General features: G+C 40.7%; 1 long non-coding RNA gene and 1 pseudogene across 2 annotated transcripts in view; one reads left to right on the top strand and one right to left on the bottom strand.

Moving 5' to 3' along the window:
• The first annotated feature begins 280 nt into the window (after positions 1 to 280).
• LOC144246621 (uncharacterized) lies at positions 281 to 15701 on the top strand (annotated as a pseudogene). Its single transcript, XR_014956966.1, has 4 exons — positions 281 to 1601; positions 1696 to 1815; positions 3382 to 3456; positions 3578 to 15701. The product of XR_014956966.1 is annotated as an uncharacterized LOC144246621 (transcript).
• LOC146766710 (uncharacterized) overlaps positions 8596 to 17911 on the bottom strand; it is a 15020-nt gene continuing 5704 nt past the window's right edge. The window contains exons 4-5 of the long non-coding RNA XR_014956967.1: positions 9705 to 17324; positions 8596 to 9214 (exon numbers count right to left, since the gene is read on the bottom strand). This is a non-coding gene — a long non-coding RNA (uncharacterized LOC146766710). The remainder of the gene's footprint in view (positions 9215 to 9704; positions 17325 to 17911) is intronic.

Below are 17911 nucleotides of genomic sequence, written 5' to 3'. Positions count from 1 at the left end.
GCTTTGGGGAAGGAGGCGGAATATGTGGAGGGGGAAAGGTATCACGGAAAGGCGGCAGGAGGAACCGGGAGCGCGTGGGGGGGAGCAGGGAGAGGGGGCACGGGGGAGCCCGGCTGGGGAGAGAAGGAACAGGGAAAGGATGGAGGAACAGGGTAGCGTAGGGGTGAGTAGGGGAATAGAGAGGGAGGACAAGGAAAGGAGAGTAGGGGGGCCCGCCCGGGAGGGAGGGAGGGGAGGGCTAGGGGGGAGAGGGAGGGGGGGGGGTTTGGGGGGGGGGAGGGTGTAGGGGGTGGGGGAGGGGAGGAAGGGAGGGTCGATAAGAGAGGCATAGAGAAAAAAAAATACAAAAGAAAAGAAACGCGCAACAAAAGCAAAAGAAAAAGAGATATAGAGCCCGACCGGCCGCAACCTCCCGCTCCGAGCGCCCAGCACCAAATGGCTCCGCCGGGCTCGCCCCGCGGTTTAAATACCCGCGGCCCCGCCCCGCGCAGGCGCGCTGGGGCCCCGCGCACCTGTGCGCGCACCTGTGCTGGCCCCGCCCCCGGCCCCGCCCCCCGCCCGTAAATGGCGGCGGCTCCGCGCCCGCCCCGTGTTCTGTGTGGATGCTCGGACGGACTGCGGCGGGACCGGCGCTCGGAGCTCCGTGCGGGGATCGGATCGGGGCAGCTCCCGGCCTGCGCGGCGTCCGAGGCGCTCAGCTGAGATCGGGATCGGGATTCGGGTTCTGGTCCCGCCGGTGTCTGCTGGGGGAGCCGGGCGGAGCCGCTCCTTCCTCGGCGGGCAGGGAGGGGGTGCCGGGGCCGGGGGGTCGAGGCGGGATCGGGGCTGGGATCGGGACCGGCAGCGCCGCGGCCGGGAGGAGCCGCTCCGGGACGGGCGCCGCCGCTCCAGCTGCGGCCGGCGCGGGGCTCGGGTCCCGCCGGGGCTCGGGTCCCGTTCTCGCTGTGGCCGCGGGGAGCCGGGGCTGCGTCGGGGCCGGGACCCCATCGGCACCGCCGCTCCCGCAGCGCCGCCTCCGGCCCCGCGGGCGGACACGGAGCCGCCCCGCAGCCCCCGCGGGATGCCGAGCCCCCCCGCCCCGGTAGCCCCGTGGCCACCGCGCTCCCCTGCGAGCAGCAGCGCCCGCCTCCCCCGCCCCGTGTCCGCATCCCCGGGGGAGCCCCGCCGGACGAGCGGGGCTGCGGCGCCGCGGCCGGGAGCGGCCGCTCCGCCGGGGCCGCTGCTCCCGCTCCGGCTGTGCCCGGTGCGGGGCTGGAGGAGCCGGAGCTCCGAAGGGCAGAGAGCACCTCCTGTCCTTGGCTCTGCGGGGCGGGAGCTGCCGTGCCCTGCCCGTGACTCGCAGCGTGCCGAGCGCACGTCCCGGCACGGGCACCGGCGCACGGGACAGCGCTGGCACGGACACGGCTGAAGGGCTGCCCGCGGCTCCTCGGCCAGGGGCTGCTCCCCACAGGCACGCAGGGATGCTTCAGCCCGGACAGACGCCACCGACAGCCCACAGGGACCCCAGGGAACGGCTGGCATTACCTGGGAATGGAGGCACGGCCGTTTGCAGAGGGGCTCTGACAGCAATCCCTGTTTCTGACCTCCCACACAGCTGCCAGGTATGTTCCAGCCATCCCAAATCTCCTCCCTCTTTTCTAGCCGGAGGCTATCATTCACCAGCAGCATTTGAGCCAAGGCAATCTTCCTTCACAGGTACTAAATGCCAAGCAAGAGCCTTGGAGATGCCTTGAAATCAGAGGTTGGAGTGCAATTATGTTTGGAGATTTCCAGGGAGCCAGCTGGAGGTGCAGAAGGGATGGAAAACTCTCACAGGTGGGTCCCACTGGAGATGTGCTGCAGGCAGGGATGTGCATCCCTTTCCTGAGGGGAAAGGACATGCAGAGGCCACTGCCGAGGCTCTGAAAGGAGCTGAGCTTCTGCAGGAGAGATGTTCTGCCTCAGCACAGGCCGGGAGCTCATCCAGCCACTGCCTTGTCCTGCTTTAAAACATCAACTGGAGCCTGAGCTCCGGGGAGTGAAATCAGTTGAATTCCAGGGAACTCTGTCAAGTGACCCCAGACACATCCCTGGGGCTGGGGGATGAGGGTTTTAAATAGCAAGTTCTGTGGAATAGAGACCTGTCCTTGTCCTGATCCCACTGAGCTTCCCTGGAACCTCTGCTGGTTCCTGACACAGCTGGTGCTAAAGTGGCAGCTCTGCATGGGAATTTCCAATCTCCACGAGGCACTGTCAGGTTATTCCAGCAGGAATTCAGCAGGGAACCTGGGGCTGTGGGTATAATTCATCTGAACTAGCAAAGCTGATACTGAACCCCAAATCCAGGCACCATACAAAGAACAATCTTTGTGCTAAAGCCCCTGGGCTGGGAAATTTCAGCAGCCAAATGTATGGAATGATCTAAATCCCAGCAGGCAGCATCCCCCAGCGGGACAATCCAAGTGCCAGGGTGGGAGCTCTTGTCCTTCCCCTGCTGCTGGTGGGACAAATTCCCTTGGCACAGCTGGTGGGGCAGGAGCTGAGAGCAGGAGGGGCAGGAACAGGGATGGGAGATGAGGCTGCTGGAATGTCACCTGGAGCACCTGAACACGTTCTGTCCCTGCAGGAGCCAAAGCAGATCCCTCCTGGCCGGGCTGGAGGGCAGCTGCTGGATCTGCTCTGGGGGAAAACTCCCTGCCCCTGCCAGGAGCACTGGCTCTGCTCTTCCTCCAGCTTCTGAGCAGTGTCAGGGCCACCGTGAGGGAGTTCAAACCCGAAAAATCCCCACAGCCCACGGAGTGAATGATCCCAGGAGAGAAACGCAGCATTGAAATAAAAATCTTACAGCTCTGTCAAAAAGGCTGTGACAACACTGCAACGGGATTCCCAGGAACCTTCTGGTTTGCTCTCGGAATGCTCTTGGTTCTCTTTTATGTATTTTTAGTCCCTCAGTGGGCAGCTTGTAGGATTTATTCTGGGACTTAGAGGTTGAGCAGGGTTGGCTCAGGATTGACCTTCACCTCTGGTGCCTCTTTGTGCAAACACAACGTGGCCGGGCTGGGTGAACTCGTGACCTCAGCTTTCCCCTCCAAAATGTCCCTCACTAATTTCCCTGGGGTGAGCTGGGATTTTGGCCCAGACTGTCACTCCTCGCCTCCCCGTGCCCGCGCAGTGTCCGTTCTGTCCCCACGGTGCCCTGGGGACACCGTGGGGTCCCTTTGCCTTTCTCCTGCCCCTTTCCAGCCCGAGGCTCCTCTGCCCGTGTCCCACACAGCACAGGGGCACCGAAGGGGAAAGGCTCCAGAAAACATTTCTGCAATTCCTCAGCATTTATTTATTTATTTATTTATTTACTTATTTATTTATTTACTTATTTAATCACATTCTTCTCCTCTTCCCCAGGGAGAAGAACATGAACTCACAGCCACCGAGGCCTGACGGGTTCCTGCAGCGAGAGCTCGGTGCGTGTCCGCAGAGGTGAGTGCAGCACCTGAAAGGAAAAAACACAGGGGAAAATGGGATTTATTTTGCTTCAAAGTTATTGCAAGTTCTTAAAGCCCAACCAACTTTTGCTCTTGCTTTTGGTCGGGTGGAGCAGGAGCAGTGGGCAGAGGTGGTGCCATCGATGTGGACGTGCCCGATGCTTTCTGGGGCAGAAAAAGGAGATTAAGCTCACCTTACATCAAGCAGGTATTTAAAAAGATTTATAGCTCTTCAAACGTAGCACCCTTTAATTACCATAATGTTTCTTCCATGATTTTAACTAATTCTCAGTGTATTTTATAAAACTTAAAATAACACCTCCTCCCCATAAAACAGACTCATCAAGCATTAGATAAAAAGTCCTTGTGCCAGTCTCAGGCTTCCACATCTAACAGGAGACCCTCCCCGTAAGCAAACAAAAAAAATCAAAATAACGTACCAAAACTAGTCCTTGCTAACACTAAAAATACAGCTCGACCGTATCCAAAAAACCCCCGATTTTATTTATTCCAAACACCAAATATTCTTAAAATTCTAAATCAATAACTCTTAAAAAAAAACCCCATCAAAACTTACTTCAAATATAGAAAAGCCTAACTGTATAGATAAATATTTGTCCAAGCCCACAAAAAATATAAAACAATCTAATCAATATCCTACATTTAACAAAACCCACTACACAAATTAGTACCATTTAAAATGTAACATAAATAAAAATCTATTACTGAGAAACATATTTCCCAATAAATAAAACTACCCTGTAAAGATATAAGTAATAATCTTAACTCAACAAGCTAAAATGTCTCCAAAACCAAAAGACTTAAAATACCTTCAATATTTATAAATAACAACATTCAATATGTTAAGTGTTAATAAAATCAAACAAAATTAAATGTCAATACATTTAAATAAATACATTAAGTTTCTTTTTATCTATTAAAATTAAGTTTATTATTCCTTACTATCAAAATTCATTCAATCTAAATTTAAATGTTATTTAATATAACCTATCCTAAGTTTTATTAAAAATCACTTCTCTAAACTATACAGTATATGGTTAATATTCTTAAAAAAAATAAAACAACTCAAATTAAAACAACTAAAAGAAAACACTACCAAACACCTATTCAGAAGTAAAAAAAATACAGTGTATTGTATCATCAATTTCATCAAAAATTCTGTTCTTCATTACAATCTCTACTCTTACATAAAATTTCTAATTCCTACTTTTTTTTTCTCTACTTTTACAGCTCTTAAAACAAGTTAACTCTCTAACTAATCTCTACACTAACTCTATAATTTAACCTAAATTTATCTCATAGTTTTAAATATTTTTCAAGACTAAAAAAAATATATTTCATTAAAAACCTCCTCCAAACTGTTAATCTGATCACTTTCCTCAGTTATTATTACAAAATCACTTCAATATAAAACTCAACTACAACATTAATTTCTTTTTCTAAGTTTCACACTAAGTAATCGCTCTCTCATACATTTCCTCCACCTTCACACTCTCAATATCCAAATCCAAACTCACAATCCTGTCCATAACCACTTTCAAATCTTTAAAAAAAAGTTTACTATATTCAAATATATTCTAAAAACACTTCTAAAAAATCCAATTATTAAATAATGTGATTCATCTTTAATCCTAACATTTTTACTCTTAACTACTATTTTTAAAAACATTATATAAAAATATATTAAGTAACATACACCAATTAAAATTTAAACTATAACCTAACCCTATATCTACCTAAATAAAATAATTAACAGGAAACCCAAATATTTTCTACGTCAAAAATAAAATTCAAATAATTTTAACTTAACAATTTAACTTTATCAATATAACAAATAAACTTATTATTTTAAACTTAAAAAATCATTATCCACACATAATTATTTAACTTACTACTAATTTAACATTTATCAATTGTTAAAAACTCTAAAATAATGTACCATCTTTTAATACTTACTAATGATATAATTTCACCTATGTTACTAATTATAGATATTATCTAAGTAATTCCTAATTATTATCAATTTCTTCTTTACTACATACATTATTTTATTCTTATATTTCTTCATGCTTATAACTGAAAAATTATAACAACTTATACCATTATCTTGCAAGTCTATACAATTTTATAAAACAAAACTTAACAATACTTATTTCTTATATCAAAACATAAAGTTTACTTATATCTCAACAAGTACAAAAACCCAAGTAAATTTCAATAAGGAACATAAAACCAGATCACACAAAAAACACACTCACCACTCCACAAAACACCAATGTAAATACACAGATATATTACACTATGTAAATACAAATGTAGATTATGCAAGAATTGCAACTTACACCTGACGTCTTGTACTGCACCCACCAAAATATATAAACTTTAGGTTTCTTTATAAATATAAAAATCAATATTATAAAAATCTTATTTAATAACTTTCAAAGTATAAAATTCTATCAAATATTATACTTCTACTCTATTTACTTTATTTACTTATAATTATATCACTTTACCAATTAACCAACCTAAAACAAACATTTAAGTAACTTTCACTAAAGTTTCAAGTTTAAATACTTTGTATTTATCTAGCACTTCTCAAAAAAATCCATTTTTTACCTACTTACTTAATATACCAATAAAAAACATTACAAATAATCCATATAATTAAAAAGCCCTTACATTATTAACTCTTAATATAAAAATAGTTACCAATTTAAAACAAAAACCTCATTTATCCAAGGCGGGAGATGGGCATGCAAGGCAGTGAAGTGCCAGGGAGTGGTAAGAGGCCAAGGCAAGTCTAGGGTTGGCTTTGTCAGGAAAGCCAAGGGAATAAAAGCTGGCGGGAAAACACCAGAAAATTGTGAGAAAGGAAGAAAAGGGGTGTTCCTCTGGGAAGGTGACACGGCTGACAGGCAGGCTGAGGCGCCTTCCATCAACACCTGCAGCACGGGCAAGAAACAGGAGGAGCTGGAAGCCGCTGTGCTGCAGGAAAGTTACGGCCTTTTGCATCTCTGGGATGTGGTGGGATGAATCCCATGACTGCAGTGTCACTACTGAGAGCTCCAGCCTGGTCAGAAGATACAGGGGAGGAAGGGGAGATGGAGGGATTGCCCTCTGCACCAAGAAGTGGATTCCACGTGAGGAGCCGTGTTTGAAGAACAGCCACGAGCAAGTCCAAAGCCTGTAGGCAAGAACCCGTGACCAAGGCAGCCAAGGAGCCCTGTGGATAGTATCTACTCCAGGCTGCCTGATGAAGGGGATCCTGCTGACAAAGGCTTCTTTCTAAAGCTACAGGAAGCATTGTGCTCGTTGGCTTTCGTCCTGCTGGAGGGCTTCAACCACTGCGCAGTGCAGATCCTTTCTTGACAGGTGACTGAAACAGAGTTCCAGTGACCTTCTCAGTTAAGGTCTGTCACATGCAAAGAAATGCTGCTTTTAGCATCACTAGAAATTAATGCCAGCTGTAGATATGACAAAACCACAAGTGTCTTGCCCACTGAAAATTTTGAAAGAAAGCAGACTGTCTTCAGCAAGATTTAGGATCAAATGCAAAGAGCCACATATCTCTTACCTGATTAATTTCATAGCCACGATTTCGTGTCTTTTGGCTCTTAACATGGATAGTCTTAAGCTGTACTTTGTCATCATTTGGTCAGCTCATGAGGTTTTTTAGTTTTAAAAAAGGCAGAGAAACTGCAACTATCTATCTTTGAGTAGAGGAGCACATACAAAATGTCAGGGTGAAAGATTACTCATACCAGTGTGAAAAACGCCAATCACTTGGTTTTTAAAAGTTTAAAAGTTTAATAATAATAAAATGGTTATAAAAATAATAATATCACTAGAGTACTAAAGTTTAGAGTTAGGACAATTACAAGACAATAAAAAAGTAAAGAATTACGGACGTCCGGATGTTCTCGGACATTAAGTTACGAAAAGCATGACTTGTGAATAAAGGAATCACCCTTAAACTAATATACTTGTTGCACATTTATATATCTTTTATGGTTACGAATGCATTCTATTTTAAACAAGAAACTCTGTTTGTTGTATGTTAATTGTTTCCTTTAATCCCCTGGCATCTTTGAGTCTGAGTAAGGCCTGAAGAAATTAACTTCTTCTGATAAAAGCCATAAATTCCTCTGCTTTGGAAGATTTAGGTGTTCTTTGAAGTAAGTATCTCATTCCTAAAAAAAAACTTCCCCACATACATAGTCTCTATTTTAACATTAGGTTAGAACCTAAAACTGTATTTAACACACTACTTAAGTGAATTAACACAGCATAACGTTCTAACATTACACATAGAATATTCATTATAGCCTTTGCGAAAAGCCAATCATAAAATATGCATTTTTCACACCAGCAAGGACAAGGAGGTATTGAAGGAGACTGTTGAAGGAGAGGTAAAGTCTTAAATGCTAAAACTGAAGACAGAGCATCACTAAGTTAAAGATTTGTCTATTTGCTTTTAAACTGATACAAAGCAAGACAAAGTAAATTATTATAACTACTTCAAATCTAGTTGAAAATGTGCTGAGGTGTGCATTAAGACCAAGGTGGAAGTTTACAAGTTACAAATGCTTAAGACAATTCTTGCTAGGGATAGATAGCATTGCATCAGGCAGTTTACTGTTCCAACCATTCCTGAAAGATGTGCATCTCAAAAAGATATGGCATATGAATTCTTAAATTAGACCAATAATGACATGCACCCAAAAAAGAAAAACATTCTCTCTTCTCCCTTTCTTTTCTGCTTTCTTGTCATAGTGTGACTAAGGAGAAACTGAAAGAATCCATGAGTGACAGAGCTGATTCCAATCAGTCCTCCCCGATGGAGGGATCAAAGGCCAACTGTAGTGGACCAAACAGGGCTTTCCCCTTGGAAGTGTATTCCATCCCGTCGAGATCAGCACAAACACAAGGGATGAAACCGACTTCCCACGGCTGCCATCCAAGCTATGACACTGTAACTCAGTACCACCTGCACATTTTTTTTGCTTGAATCCTTAAAGTAATGATTCTCTCCATCTCCATCCCTTAAAATCCAATTCTGTCAGCTTTTCAGTGTTCATAAATGAACTAGTTAAGATAGCACTGAGGAAAGAAAGAAGAAAATAAGCATATTTTATTGTGTAAGTAATTAGATTTGAGATGGAATTACTAAAAGGTAAGCATACATGGACCCCCCACACACACAGTTGTCTTTTTGCAGTTGCACTTAAGGATTGTACTTCAAATATGGTTACACAGATATCTTCCCCCCTCCACATTGACTGCCTCTTAATATTAGAACTAATCTGCCACAAAATTACATGAAATAAAACAGTGAGAAATATACTTGAGAATGACTGTTGTTTACGAAATGGGTAATTTATAGTATACAATTACTGATAAGGTAGAACAAGAGTTCAAAAACTGGACTGCATTACAAAGCACTTCTTCAAACATCAATTTTGGATTATTGCTGGAAGGTACTAACTGGTCTGTTATAGACTAATTTACAGACATTCATAAAATAGTGAAAAATGCATGCTTTAGAAACCTGGGACATTTCATGCCTTTGTGCTAGCAGAACATGAAAATGGAAGTGATTGGCATTTTTCAATGTAGGTTAGTAGCATTTAGAGTTTTTATTCTGGTGTACTAACTGATTCTTTGTATTTTTTCTCTTTTTCTTCAGGTGATTTTTCATCTTCAGGTTTAGTCCATGGAGGGCTGTGAAACTTCTGTAAAGGTAAAAATATGGTGTATAGAATACATATATACATAAACAGAAATAAAAAAGTCTGTTAAAATTGGAATTGTCCCTAGAAAAGGGTCCTGATCTCTAAGTGCAAAACCATACAAGTCTGATGCTACATACAGCTTCATATCACTGCATATTATATATATATATATATAAACAACCACATAGGTATTTAATATTCAATTATTTTGGAAAACTCTCCTTACTCCTGCTTCCAGGGCTATACACATGACACTGTCAAATTAAGTAATTTGACTACCAGCTTTCCAAATATTTAATAGTTTGCAAATTGTTACCAGCCAGAAATAATTTTGAACAGATCAATTACAATCAGACACAGTCAAAGTCTGAATTAAGTAGTCTTCTCTTTTGAGACAGAACTTGGTGAAGAATGTGTAAGTCTACTTTAAGTAACTGAATCTCATGAGACCTTTTAGTAAAACCCCAAAAATTACTCTGGAAGAGAATACCTGAAAGCTTGTCTCTGTTTCTGCTGCTTCCAAACGAGATGTTGAATCATTACGATTCCCCAGACATGTATTGGCCACCTGTCAATAGAAATGTCAGAGATAACTACTTCATATTTTTTCCAAAAATATTCAGTTTAAAAAAAAAAAAAAACAAAAAAAACCCAACAACAGCAAAAAAATACAACCCAATTTGGGTCTTCTTTTAAGCCTCCTTGATGAAATGGAACTAAGTTTTCATAGCTAAACTTATCCCAGACTCCCATCATCCCTGTAACAGTCTTCAACAATACAGTCTCGTGACAGCGAGTTTAACAACTTCATACTTACCCAGCTTTTTTTCTTCGTGTTTAAATCTCATCACCAATAGTGAAGTTTACTTCTACAGGTGGTCCTAGGGAACAGAAAATTAATTACAAGTGCCTTTTATGGGTGAGGAAATAGTAACAAACAGTAGAAAATCAGCATTACAGTTAGAACTTCTCTATTACTATTCTCTTGGCTATACTCTGGATCTCTTAGGTATAATAATCCCTGAATAGGAATATAAAGTCACTGAATGGAGAAGTCAGGTGACTCTCAAGGCAGAAAATCTTGCTGCATTACTTCCTGTCATTTTATTCAAGAAATAATGTCATATTCTTTGCCAATATGCTTTTTAATATCTGGGAAAGCAGAGTTGCACAGCATAAATAAAATTAATTACAAAGTGGATTTTTGAACTAAGGAGATCTTCAGGTATGAAACCAGAGATTTGCTCAACACTGGAAATTCTACTGTATTTAAATCCAAGTCCCTTCAGGAGTAGGGTTAAGGATGCAATAAGAAAAGGAGCTGAAAGATTAAATACAGTCAAATATTCATAATACTTGGTCATTGCTCTAAAATGAGTTCACATTGGAATTTCTCTACTTGTTTTGCTATTAAAAGTGACACATTTAAATGGAGTGAAAACGACAAGGTTTTTTTAAAGTTTTGAGTCATCAAGACTCTTTCCAGTGTAACAGTGGGAGGGGTTTAGTCATGTTTAAGCTACTGAAGGCAGCCTCTGAGATGATGCAGATGGATTTGATGTGGGGAACTCTTTCTCATATTTTCCCACTCTAGACAGTAGAAATAAAAATTGGATTCATGTAGGGAATAATCGAGGCAGTATTGATTAAAATAAAGTCTATTGATAAAGCACCTACTCCTTTTATGACAAAAAATCAAACATCAAACAAACATGTGGTTTATGTCTTAGATAAAGACTAAAAAGTCAGATGACAGGGTAGCAATTTTTCGTAGTCTTGAAATACTTCAAAACCTTATACGTGTGGTCCTGTCAAAACTTCCATTTAAATTATTTACTCTTAATCTAGATTTAAAAAAATTATTCCAAGCTGAATTATCCTCAGAAAAAATGAAGATTTAGGTGACTTCTAGGTGTGTGGCTTGAGGACAAAAGATACTCTAGGTCCAACAATCAATAGTATTGCAAAATGTGTAATAAAGAGGATAGAAATAATGCTAATTAAATATGATAATTTACATATCCAGAATTTTCTCTGACTGTACCTACTAGAACATGAAATCAGGTGACCTATTTCACCAACATCATTTATAGGAGATAGGAAGCAAAAACTATTAATTGCATTAGTAAAGCTAAAGGTCAACTTCTTAAGACATATGCAAAGGAAAAAGAAAAAAACAACCCCGGTCTGCTTTAGAGAAAATAAAAGTGAACAATACAACAATGCTGTATGAGTGAGTAGTCTTGCAGTGTCTTCATAGGCCAGACAACAAAGGCTATCTTGATAGGAAAAGAGCAATAAAGATTAAGTCTGTATTATTTCACATTTGTTCACTCAGAGATCATCTCCTTTTAGTAGCACACCATATGGATCACTGTTGGAGAAAGACAGGGACTTTTTCCTAAGGATGTCTTTATGATGTTAAAGCATAACATATTCATTATTGACTCCTTATCACTGTGAAACATTGTATATCATTACCAAATAAATTACAGCTTGAAAACAACAACAGTTCAATAGCCAGCACTGTAACCAGCTCCTGTGGACGAGGTGCAAACACACACACACAGAGGGCTGGGTTTAACAGAACACAAACTGAATCCCACACACATATGACCTCAGGCATATATATATATATAAATACATACATATACATACACCCCCACCTGTGTGTATTTATGTGTTTTTATATGTCTATATCTACATGCATATATAAACACATAAATATGCAAACACGCATAACACATATATCTTTGTGTCCCTCAGCTAAAGATCAGCGGCAGAATATAAACTCAATGAACTAGAATACCTTTCACACCCTTAGGTGACAAAGAAAGCAAAATATTAAACTTCTGTTATTGTTGTTAGTTCCCTCTATGCCAAATAGTGGATTGTTTTGTATGTTTGTCCGTCAGATTTCCTCCCATGAGAGGTACAATCATTACCAATGGACAGAATGGGAGCTCAACATGGCAGAAACTATCAAAAAAGCAAAAACTATTTGCTGTGTTGCTTTCCTCAGCTTAGCGTGCAGCCCGATTAACAAATTATCTGTGTGTGAAATTATGGCTATAAAATCTGCATATTGATTGGTCACGTACACAAAATTTGGGAAGTTATGGTATTCAATTGTCCTAGTAAACAGCACTGCAAAGCTGGAGAGCTTCACAGCTGGATGTATAAATGACAAAGGTGGATAAACAAAGGGTGCATCTTTATTACTGTGAGAACCCCGGCCTTGCTCTGGGGTCTCATGTGGTGGTGAAATTCCTCCTCCAACCCGTGCTTCCAAAGAAAAACTCCGCAGGCTTTAGCTGTTCGGTCTCAAGGCAGTTTATCGCTAGTTATCTAACAGATTATGTTCTTGGACTGCGGCTGTTTGATCAGCGGCCTGGGTAGAGGCACACACAGCCCCTGACATCCTCTCGATCTGCTGTCTTCTTCGTCTCCCTCTCCGCCCAGGGCTGCTGCTATCTTTTATAAGATATATTACGTATAACATGTTTACAATTATTCCCCAATACCTACTACCTAGTTGCCAAGTGTTTTTCTACTCTAAACCAATCTGTGAGTGCCAACATCACCAAGAACATGGAGGTAAGGAAAAAGAAGGAGGAAGAACAGGATCAGCCCACTTTCCTCCATCTTAGAACTTCTGACCCCCACCTACAAAGTGAAAACCCCCCTGTACAATACTAAAAAATTTCCCCTCTACTTTGTAACTACTTTTACTATACTATCTAACCTTTTGTGATTGCTTGTTCCACCTCCAAAGTTGGCAATTCATTCCATGGCTCAAACTCAAAATCACAGCTGTTTTTCAGCTGTCTGCCAGGGTCTAGAATGCCTCTGACCAAGGCCTGGAACCTCTAAAAATGTCTGAGAGACATTTTGAGTTCCCACATATTAGAAAAATTTTAACACGCCAGTCAGAACTCAGCATGTCCAGTGGCTATTGAATCATGCAACTTTACCTGCGAACAGCTGAACAATGTAAATATAAGTATTTTCTACTGCATCAACTCAGCAAATCAGAACTGGCTTTATGGTCAAAAAAACCATAACAATTTAAGGTCAAATAATCAATTCACAAGTGAACAGGAAATCAAGTTTAAATAAGTGGTATTATAACAGTTTTTGCAGTTAGAAAAATCATTCTGCTGCTCCTAAAAAGCATCATCCAGATTTAGTTGACCAGACATTGGAGTTTCAGTGTTCCTGTGCATCACTGCTCCTCTTGGCTTCATAGGGCACAAAAAGCAGATAGGGAGGTTGTTTGTAAAGCACGATGGGGGAGAAAGTACTGGGTTAATTCTGAAGAAAAGAAACCAGATACAGGAGAAAAGAATGGTGTGGTTAGATCAACTGACAAACTATTTATCTTAGTTGTCAGGTTAGGTTCACAGTTTACTCAAAGACACGTTTTATCAGATTTGCTCATGAATTTGTTACAGATCTGTACTGGGAGCTGCTTTAATCACTGTTTAGAAGAAAGATACAGAACAAGAAGTATGTGAAATGTGCATATACCTTCTCAGAAGACACCTCTGCAGTTTTTCATACGCTTTTCCTGTTTTAGATCAGTGTGCTAAGGGGATGGTTAAACTCCGATGATGTAACTTCTTATGACCTTCCTCTTCCTAGTCCTCATTTACAGAATCAAATTTCCTCTAAGGATTTTATTTGCTTGAAATTTCGTTATAAAAATGGTTATTTTTTTTCTCTTATTACACCCTTTGGAAAACAATTGGAGAGTGCAATTTGATCAAAGCTCTGAAACAGATTTAAGAAAATAAAGCAAAATGCTGTAGTTGCTTAGAAATGTATACAATTTTGGCTCCAATACAGAATATCCTTTGTCGTTGAATGATTAATGAACATAGAGTGTTTTTTTACTGCAGGAAATTAAGGCGGTAAATAAAAAGCACTACCACTTCTATTTATCAGAGAAGATTCTGTAAGGACAAAGCAAAAAATCTAATAAGAGAACAAAGAATAATTTTATAAATTCTTTGATGTTGTAGCAATACCAAGCAGGTAGTTAAAAATGAGATGTTATATGCATAAGAATTATCTGACACGAAAAGGCAATTAAGTAAATTATGGTGTAAAAGCCAAAATCCCAAAAGCTTTTGGGAAGACAGAAAAGGGAAGGAATACAGGGGAAAAAGCTCTGCAGAACTCTGGTTCTGCACAGAGGCTTTCAGGAGTCAGACATAAGAAAGCATCTCCGGATAAGGCTAAGAAAAAGTAGTACTGACAAGATGCCTCTAATAAAGTACAAATAATAAAAAGAATGGAAACTTTTACAATACTGAAGGTAATTTGGAGGGGGGTTTTGATGAATTTCAGATGCTGTATCACAGGATATTCTACCTACTTCTGGCTATTGCTGGTCCTATGCCAAATTTCATTACAGATAAACATCAGCAGCGTCTAATTTCCAGATTTGCTACTCTGTATCCCATTTGCCAATAACTTTTCATTTTTTGTATTTCAGTATTTGTTCTAATGTAAACAACACTAATTACTCTGAACAGGCATAAACCCCATAAATACAAAATTGCAGAAAGATCACAAATATAAGATAGAGATGCTTAGCCGTACAGACTTAAAAATACCAGTTGGAACCAGCAACTAACCATTTTGCTTTATTTTTTGCCTCAGTATCTATAAGGTTGCATGTTCTTCTCTAGTTAGTCTTCACTACCTTAATTCTTTCTAAATAGAAATCACATTTTATTTATCAGAGACACAATAAAAGGACCTTTGTGAAGTTCTGAGAAAGGATTATTGAAATAATAGGTTTCTAAGCAATGCAGTTTCTAGTACATCTTCACTAATATTACTTTGAAATGCTGCATTACAACCTTAACCATCCAGCCTTAATCTTCCTTCATTTGAATGCAAGAAGCTGTAAAAACTTCAGAAAAAAATGACAGAGTCAAGTAATGAAAAAAACAATTAAAACTCTTCCTAAGTGTTGCATTTTCTCCAAGTGATACTGTTCACAGGTACAAATGGCAGCTTTGACTTACCAAAGAATTAGGATCCTTTGGGTATAAATTCCTTCCAGTACTTTCAGAACTTAAAGTGGTATTTCTAATGCCACTATATGTAGGCTAATTGTGGAAAGAAGATTTTTATTTCAGTTCTCAAAGCTAATAATTTGAATTCCTTGTGCCTTTCGTCTCTCTTTGTTAATGTGAGATGATGATGATGAAGAAGAAAAGGTTGCTAACCAATGTCATCACCTGCACTATTTTTATGGCCATCTTAGCCTATGTTAAGATGGACAGGGTGTCTGTCTGCTGATGGACTGAACAGTTAAAAATACAAGCTGTTAGAAGGACAAAAAACAACCACCTAAATAAGTAAACCACCATCTCACTAACTAAAACCTTGATTTTATGGAAAGGTGAATCTTTTAGGTGTCTTTGATTGCAATACTTGATGCAGAAATTAAATACTGGTTTGACTTTTGAAATATATTACCAGTTATTTTCTTTTCCTTTCTCTTTTAATGTATTCACTTCTGTATAAAAGACCTGTTTAAAATGTCTGATACAAGTATTTAGCCTAAGAGGAAGAAGAAGAGGAGAGAGGAGGAGAGAGTAAGAGGAAGAAAAAGAGAAGGGAGGAAGAAGAAGAAGAAAGAGGAGAGAGTGAGAAGAAAGAGGAGAGAGTGAGAAGAAAGAGGAGAGAGTGAGAAGAAAGAGGAGAGAGTGAGAAGAAAGAGGAGAGAGTGAGAAAAAAAAATGAAGAGGAGAGAGTAAGAAGAAAACAGAGCAAGAAAAATAAGAGTCGGAGATAAAAAGAAAAACCAAAAAAGTCAGATTAGAAAGAGAAAGGCAGAGAAAGAGGAAAGAAAGGTGGGGTAAAGAGAAAAAGAGTGAAAGACAAACAGAAAAGGAAGCACTTGAAATGAAAGAGAAAAGCAAATAGAGAGACAAGAAAAAGAAGAAATAGAGCTGAAAACCTACAGGAAAACAAATGGAGAGACTGAACACAAGGTAGGGTTCAAGAGAGAAAGAAATAGAGAGTTAGACAAAAAAGTTAAAGTTGGACAGAAAAGGAAAAAGGGTCAGAGACAAAGACAATGATAGCAAGTGTTAGAAAGACAAAGGCTGACAAAGAGAAAAAAAAGAAGAAAACATAGTGAAACCTAGATTGAAAGAGACAGACAAAGAGACATGGGGAAATACATGTAGAGGAATGGAAGAAAATAGGGTGAGAAGGAAATAGGGTTAGAGAAACATAGAGATGTGTTAGAAATGGAAACAAAGGAAAACACAGCCAGAGACAAAGAGTTACACATGGAAGGATAAAGTGAGGAATAGACTAAAGAGGAAAGTAAGAGGCAAAGGGAGAAAAAGGGTGAAAATGATAGGACTCAACCACACCAAAGAAAGACAGGAGATGAATGGTGGGCAGGGCAGAGGGTAAGAGGCATCATTATTAGGGCTGATTAATCTTTATTCCCTTAAACTTCAGCAATACACAGGGAAACAATGCATACAAATGCAAGTACAGAGACAAATACAACAAAGAATACATCATACCTAGGCACACAAGTACAAGTCCAATTTACATACAGCAAAATACATCAAAAGACAGGAACAACTGCAAAGACAGAACAATATAATGTACTACAAGCCAAATACATATTGACACAATATAACCGTGTCTCCATTTCAGAAAAGTCCACAACGCTTTTATTGTTATGACGCACCCGGAACAAAAACGGCGCAAAACGCTCCGCCGACGTGCACGCCCCCTTCGCGTTACGCACAAACTCACATTCACGGCAACTCGCTCCGGAGACTCCCAAAAAATCCTCCTGCCTGATGAAAACCCCCCCTGAAAGGCAAAGGCCATACACACAAGGTTGTATCTGCTCCACACACACACACAGCTGCAGACACAAGCACACACAAACTCTCACAGACAGACACAGACAGTCACACTCTCACACATTCTTCTGCTGACACGCTGGCTGCCACCCTTACGTGAAACGCTGCACTGAAGAATATGCTTAAACGCTTCTTCTGACCGCAGGACCTCCATGTCAAATGGTAGATTCCAGGAAATTCTGTAGGGACCCGGGGACCTACGAGACAAGGGGAGGCCGTCAGTGACTGACTATCTGAGAGCTAGGAGCTATACCAACTCTGGGCCCATCAGTGTTGTACCCCAAACCCCGTAGAGAACAGATGAACGGCAAAGCTTTATAACTGCTCTACCTGAGCGTGACTACTTGCCCGGGCAAGGCAGCTCCGATCATAATTGCCACAACAGAGGTGCATACAACATAAGCCAACGTAGGTACATACAGTATAAGCACAAACAACATAAGCCAACGTAGGTACATACAGTATAAGCACAAACAACATAAGCCAACGTAGGTACATACAGTATAAGCACAAACAACATAAGCCAACGTAGGTACGTACAGTATAAGCACAAACAACATAAGCCAACGTAGGTACGTACAGTATAAGCACAAACAACATAAGCCAACGTAGGTACGTACAGTATAAGCACAAACAACATAAGCCAACGTAGGTACGTACAGTATAAGCACAAACAACATAAGCCAACGTAGGTACGTACAGTATAAGCACAAACAACATAAGCCAACGTAGGTACGTACAGTATAAGCACAAACAACATAAGCCAACGTAGGTACGTACAGTA

The sequence above is a fragment of the Lonchura striata genome, chromosome 8 (assembly GCF_050655825.1).
Source record: "Lonchura striata isolate lonStrDom1 chromosome 8, ASM5065582v1, whole genome shotgun sequence".
Lineage (NCBI taxonomy): Eukaryota > Metazoa > Chordata > Aves > Passeriformes > Estrildidae > Lonchura > Lonchura striata.
This window is presented reverse-complemented; position numbering and strand designations above follow the sequence as displayed.